Source organism: Camelus dromedarius, unplaced genomic scaffold, assembly GCF_036321535.1.
Source record: "Camelus dromedarius isolate mCamDro1 unplaced genomic scaffold, mCamDro1.pat HAP1_SCAFFOLD_117, whole genome shotgun sequence".
In the NCBI taxonomy this organism is placed as follows: domain Eukaryota; kingdom Metazoa; phylum Chordata; class Mammalia; order Artiodactyla; family Camelidae; genus Camelus; species Camelus dromedarius.
This window is the reverse complement of record NW_026989731.1, coordinates 5,529,051-5,536,063: the sequence shown is the minus strand read 5'-3', so window position 1 is coordinate 5,536,063 and position 7,013 is coordinate 5,529,051. Positions and strand designations below refer to the sequence as shown.

The 7,013-nt window shown below is 41.4% G+C and overlaps 1 pseudogene; it reads left to right on the top strand.

Annotated features, from left to right (window-relative positions):
• The first annotated feature begins 193 nt into the window (after positions 1-193).
• On the top strand, positions 194-1,528 carry LOC116152166 (diphosphoinositol polyphosphate phosphohydrolase 2-like; annotated as a pseudogene).
• The last annotated feature ends 5,485 nt before the right edge of the window (positions 1,529-7,013 follow it).

Here is a 7,013-nt window from a genome sequence, read left to right as displayed (position 1 = left end):
CAGGACAGAAATCACTTTGCTCAACTCCTCTTCTGACTCCATCTCACTGTCGCACTTGGTCCAGAAGCTTTCAACTTACAGAAGGTGGCACAAACCCAAAGCGCAGGATTTCTGCAGGACTAAGGCAGCAGGCGTGACGTGGACGTGCTGGGGGCGGAGCCCAGAGGAAGCATCCGGGGCCGAAGCAGCGGGCATGCCAGGACCACGAGGCCGAGAGTGGGGCTGGGGAGGTCTGGAGGGCAGGGACGAACTGCGGCAACTGCAGCCACAAACACACCCGTTCCCGAACACAGACCCCGCCACGGGCGGCGCACTGACGGGCACCGCGCAGCCACCTGTGCACACGCAGCACGTCAGAGGGCCCTGACGGGACGGCCCGCAGCCGACACCAAACGCCTCGCGCTGCCGCGGCACTGCTGCCGGGCCGGCGGGAGCCCCTGCAGCCGACTCCCCGCACCTCGCGCCCCGCTCAGCCCTGGGAGGCGGCGGCAGCTGTGGGAACCGGGGCGAGCGGGCGGCGGGCTCCGGGGAAAGCCACAGACGCCCGGGCGGAGGCCGCGCTCCCTCCGAGGCGCCCGGGCTGCAGGGACCAGCCCTCGCGCCCCGCCCCGCGTCGGAGCGGCCGCCGGCTCCGGGACTGGCCGGCCGCGTCGCCCTGGGCCCCGACTCGCCCTCGCCCCCGCGCCCCGGCGGGGTGGCGGCCTCCGCAGGGGCCGCGGCAGCGAGAGCCCGCCTCTGCGATGAGGTCCAAGCCCCCCTAGGCCGCGGACCTAGGACCGCGAGGGCTTCAAGAAGCGGGCGGCGTCCCTGTGCTTCCGGAGCGAGCAGGAGGACGAGGTGCTGCAGGTGGGAAGGCTTCGGTCCCGGACCAGTGGACTGGCCCAGGAGGAGGACTGGAGCCCCAGGAGGAGCCTGCCGGTGCTGCCGTGAGGGAGGCTTACCAAGAGGCTGGAGTCAAAGGAAAGTCAGGCAGATTCCTGGGCATATTTGAGAACCAAGACAGAAAGCACAGGGTATATGTCTATGTCCTTAATGTCACTGAAATATTAGAAGACTGGGAAGATTCTGTTAATACAGGAAGGAAGACAGAGTGGTTCAAAATAAAGGATGCCATCAAAGTTCTCCAGTGTCATAAGCCTGTACATGCAGAGTATCTGGAAAAATTAAAGCTGGGTTGCTCGCCAACCAGTGGAAATTCCACAGTCCCTTCCCTTCCAGAGAGTAACACCTTGATTGTATCTGCTGCACAGCGAACCTCTGGGCTGCCATCCAGCATAAGATAGACAGGGTTGGAAGGACCTCTTCCACCATGTGCAATCTCATGGGCAGAGGCTTCTTTATTTTCCTTGACAAATATCTGAATGACGCTTACAAACTGAATTTGCCATGCGGGATTTTTTTAACAATCTGCTTGATTTTTAGGTGCTTTCAAATCTTCTTTAAAAAGAAAAAAGATAGTGTAAAATATTTTAATAAGCCAAAGCCATGTGGAATTTTTTTTTTTAGATGCCTTAAATGTGCTCTCCCACCCAGCCCACCCACCTTGTTATTGTGGTTGGCATTTTCACTTTTTCCCCAGTATTTTTTTATCCATTTGATGTCAGTCTGTGGTTTTTGTCAGATCAACATACATGTGGGTATATTATCCTGGTGAATTGTCTTCTCATTCAAAATATTAACATATTCAATGAATCCATTTGTCAACTCATTTATCTAAATTTTCACAACTGGTACTATGTCACTAGCTACCTGATATGGCCAATTCCCCTGTAACTCAATAGTCCTTTAATACAGAGTTTAACTCTATATAGCTGGTGAGTTTTAGGCAGTTACTGTAAGCAAAATGCATGTAGTAGATATCTTAGCATGGAACCTGTATTCATGGAATTGAATTAGGGTGCTCAGTTGCCAGTTCCCTTTATTCATAATCTCTCTTTACACAGAACACACAAGAACCATATTTCCCTCAATGTAAATTGCTGTTTTAAATATATATTTTCAGTTTGAATTTAGTGACATCTCTTCAGTTAAACTTGCTGGTTACCAGTAAACACCTTAAATAGCAGTCAGTGGTGACTGCATCAGAATTGAGTAAAATGGCCTTCTTGTTCACCTGTTACAGACCTAGGTTTTTAGGGTGCCTCGGAATGTCTCATCTTTTATAGGTGGTCAGCAGGTAGGTACTATTTATCATGTAACTAATTACTGGGACACTGGAATGTACCTAAGAATTATTTTGTCTTATTTTTATATTCACATAAATCCAGGAATCCCATCTAAAACACATAAATACCTAATCTGAAATGCCTGTACTTCCTCAACCAAGTCAGAGATGAGATGGGGCAAGTAAAAGATGGTTCTCTATGTAGATATTAGCTTTTCGTAAAGATCATAACTGTTAAGTAAAAAGTAGGAATAAGCATAGTTAGACATTTGTTGTACAAATTGTTAACCTTTAAAAATATAATTGCTGCTGAAAATAGTGCTGTTATAAGGAAAATCAGTGCCACCATTTTGAAACTGGGCTCTTGTGCCATAAAAGCAGCTGAGCTAAATACGAGTATTAGTTCACAAATTAAGGCTGCCAAAGGAATAAGACAGAAAAACTTTAAACCACTGACATTTCATTCTAAATTATGCAGTGTGATCAGACATGATCTTCCAGAATTTTTATATTTTTCTTTGTACAGAGGTTATGTTTTCTGGGTGTTTTTTTTTTAAGGAAATACTTAAAAATCCCACAGATTGACACTTGTTATCAATCTTCAGTGGACTTTTTTCCTCAGTAATCTCTGAAGTTTCTTTAAATTATATACTTAACACAGAAGATAAATTGATTGTTTTTGTACATAACACTGTGTCCACCTGAAATGTCACAATTACTGGGGGGCCTGGGTATGTTGTACATTGATATTCTTAAAGGTAATAATGCATGAATTTCTTTTATAAACTCTTGGACTATGTATTTGATGTGTAAAATATGTACAGTATTAATGTCAACCATTTCTTAAAGGTGAGCCTATAAATATTGTTGTATCATTTTCTTTGGTCAGTAACATTTGGACCAAGTAGTGCCACTTGGGTCAGGATTTTCTTCAGTGCCATTTAGCAAAACATCTGTCTTTGGTCTGTGCAACTAGCAAAATTTTGTATAATGCATCAGAATACTTCAGAGTTGTCACACTTTAAATTTCACATGAGGGGTTCTTCACTATTCTTGAACTCAGCTCACTGAAGCTAGAGGAAAGGCCCTGAGGATATTTATTTCTGTTAAGAGAAAAAAGCCTACATTTGCAGGCTCAACAATTGAATCTACTACAGATAAAAAATAGTGTCTACTCTCTCAGTCCCTCAAAGTTTACAGAGTGTTGGGACTTTCATTTGTGCTGCTTTCTGTTGGGTAGTTGGATAAAACTGGGCAGCTAAAATTTTCAGTCCCAAGTGCCTACTAAATTAAAAAAAAAGTTTGTAAATTGACTTGCAGACACAAAGTAGCAAGTATCCTACATGTTTGATTTTGAGTTTTCTTAATTTCTTCCTTTTTTTTTTTTTTTTTGTAAACAGGTGAAATTTTCCAACTAGGCACATGCCATTCAATTTTCTGTATATCCCATAGGTGTATAAAGTAGCAAAACTGAAGGGGGGAATGATTGTTGTATACACTTTAAAATTGCTTTGTATGGTCTCATTTGAGATAACTGGTGTAAGAATCTTGATGTTTTATATATTTGGAAATATCAAATTAAAAAATTGAAATTAAAAAAAAAAAATCCTCACACAGTCTGTCAGTGCAAGTTCCAGTCTATCAGTGCAAGTTCCAGACTCCATCCTCTGTGCAAGATCAAACTTAATTATGCATGGATTTAGCATTAAACTGCCAAGAGAACATGAAAGACTATCAAGAGACAAAGGCAAAAAGGTTCTTCAATTCATGACTTTACTCAAGTTCACCAAGAATTTGAGGGTAATATTTCTACTCAAAAGAAAAAAATCACCACCCTAAAGAAAAAGTGCTAATTTAGTGAGAATGAAACTACCATGCTCAAAAATTTAAATGATAACAAAATCAATCTCATCTTTCCCAAAAGGTAGATACAAGTACTCTGACCCCAAATCATAGTAGACCTGTGTTTTCATGCCCCTTAGAAATAACAACAAAGTGCATACATTCTGTTAACTGTTATGTGGAAGCACCTAAACCCATGAAAGTGAATAAGGGTATATAGAGCTTATACCCAAAATCTTTTGTTGACACCTATGAAAAGCAAGCTGTGGACCAAAGAGCCCTTGTGAACATGATGGAGAACCAAGTCTAGGAAAGCAGCTGTAATAAGTATCTCCAAATACTTATGGAGTATACATATGACTTATCATAAAATGAAGACTTCAGTCACCAGCAGCTGTCTCCAACACACTTCAGCTTACACAGGACCCTGACTCAGGTGTACACAGAAAACACAAGAAATGTGCAGAAGACACTAAGATGGAAGGGAAAATAAATATATCAGGTAACAGGACCAACACCTAAACAGTGCAAGTGGTTACATACACATGGCATCTCCATGCACTGGAACAGCATGAGGCCATGAAAAATGATAAAGAAGTTCTTCTTGTATGAATCCAGAAGGTTCACTAAATTGCAGTGTTATGAGAAAAAAAACAGGATAAAGTGTATGCAGTATGCCACCACCTGGGTAACAACGCATCTGTGTATGTCTGCTGGTATCTGTAAAGTTACCTCAGAAGGAAGCACAGTAACCAGAAGCACTGTTGCCAACTAAGAGGGGAAGTGGGTGGGAGAAAGTTAATTTCACTGTAACTTCTTTTTATATCACTCAACTTGTATGTCACATGAATGTATTACCCATTCAAAGTTAATTAAATTTGGACTTCTGCTTCTGGAAAGATGGATAAACATACTTTTCCCTGCTCTTCCCACTAAGCATGGCTAGACTCCCTAGGCTTTATATTTGAAAGAAACAAAAACATGCTGAGAGGTGAAGAGAATGTGGCAGTCTGGCCAGGGATCAGGACCTGAGGAACTACACAGTGGTGACTTCCTGAGTTTTCTTTTTGTCTCATGCATCCCACACTAGGTGCCAGGGAAGCCAACAACCCAGAAACACCAATGGGAGCAAATAAAAAATGTCCCCAGAAAGCCTGCTCTCTCCAGCCAAAGGAGATGAAGGGACAGTGGAAACACAGAAAACTTGCACAGTTACTGCCTGACTCCAGCCAAACATTACAGGAAGACAAGCCCCCACCTGCAATGTAGACACCACATGAGGAACGAGGACCTCCATCCCCCTCACTGCCTCCATGTTGGGGTTATGACAGGAGGCCCAGTGGAACATCAGGAATTCCACCAATGACATTAGGGCACCACTTGCCATCCCAGAAAGAAGGTACCTGCAGAGGCCTTGGGGGGAAGCCCGAACTCTGGTCCACAATCAGCAGTAACATGGAGCCCCTCCCCAGATGAGTGTCAGCAAAGGCCAAGATTAAAATCTGAGCTTCAAATCCTAACTGGCATTATCCCCTTCTCCCTGCTGGAGCATTAACAGAAATGACTTACTAAAACATAATATTTAAATAAGATCTGGAACCTCGTAATATAATACCCAAAATGTCCAGCACTGAATAACAAAAATTCTCTCAACATAGCAAGAACCACGAACATCTCAAGTGAAAGGAGAAAAGATAATCAATAGATAAGAACACTGGTATGACACAGGTAACAGTTACCAAACAAGACTTTAAAAGCCATCACAGAATGCTTCAGTGAGCAACTACAAACACACCTGAAACAAATGAAAGACAAACAAACAAACAAAAAAGTCAGCAAAGAAACACAAAATCACAGCAAAGGTAAAAGGCCACATGGAAATTTAAAACCAAATAACCTAATACCTGAAATAAAAATCTCAATACATGGACTCAACAGCAGAAAAGAACAGATGAATCACTGAACTTGAAGACACGACAATAGAAATTACCCAAACTGAAAAACAAAGAGAAAATAGACTGAAAAATGAACAGGGCCTCAGGGACAGATGGGCGCAATATCAATGAATATGACATTTATGCATTCTGAGTCCCAGAGAGGATAAAGCAGTAGGGCTAGAAAAGTATTCAAAGAAATAATGGCTAAAATTTTGCCAAATTTGTTATGAATGAATGAATGAATAAATAAATAAATATAAATAAATAAACAAACCTAAATATTTAAGACTGAACAAATTCCAAACAGGATCTTAACCCAAAGAAATCCACTCTGACATATTATAGCTAAACACCTAAAAACTAAAGACCAAAGAAAAAATTCTGAATGCCTCCAGCAAATTTCTCATCAGAAATCAGGGAGCCCAAAAGGAAGTTACATATTTTTCAAGTGTTGAGAGAACTGCCCACTCAGAATTCTGTATTCTGCAAAAATAACCTTCAAAAATGAAGAGCAAATCAACTAACTATTATCTATAAAATAGATAAACAACAAGGTCCTCCTGTACAGCATGGGAATTCAGTACCTCATAATGGCCTATATATATAAAGTTGAATCACTCTGTGGTACACCAGAAAGTAACAACATTGTAGATGGACTGTACTTCAACAAAAGAAAATGTTTTTACTTTAAGTATGTATTTTTAACTGAAGTATAGTCAGCTTACAATGTTGTGTCAATTAAAAAAACACTTTTTAAATAGCAAAATAAGGCATTCTCAGATGAACAAAACTAACAGAATTTGTCAACCAACATATCTACTCTAAAAGAATGAACAAAACAAAGAGAAAATGAAAAAAGAAGGAATCCTGGAACATCAGGAAGGAAGGAAGAACAATAAAAATAGTACAAATATGGACAATTACACTTTCTTACTCCTTTGTGTTTGCTAAATTTTGTTTGGTAGTTGAAGCAAAAATTATAATGCTGATGCACTTCTCAGTGTGTGAAGAGGAAACATACAAGACTATCATAACAAACTGGTAAGTGTTGACACCAGCAGACTAAGAAA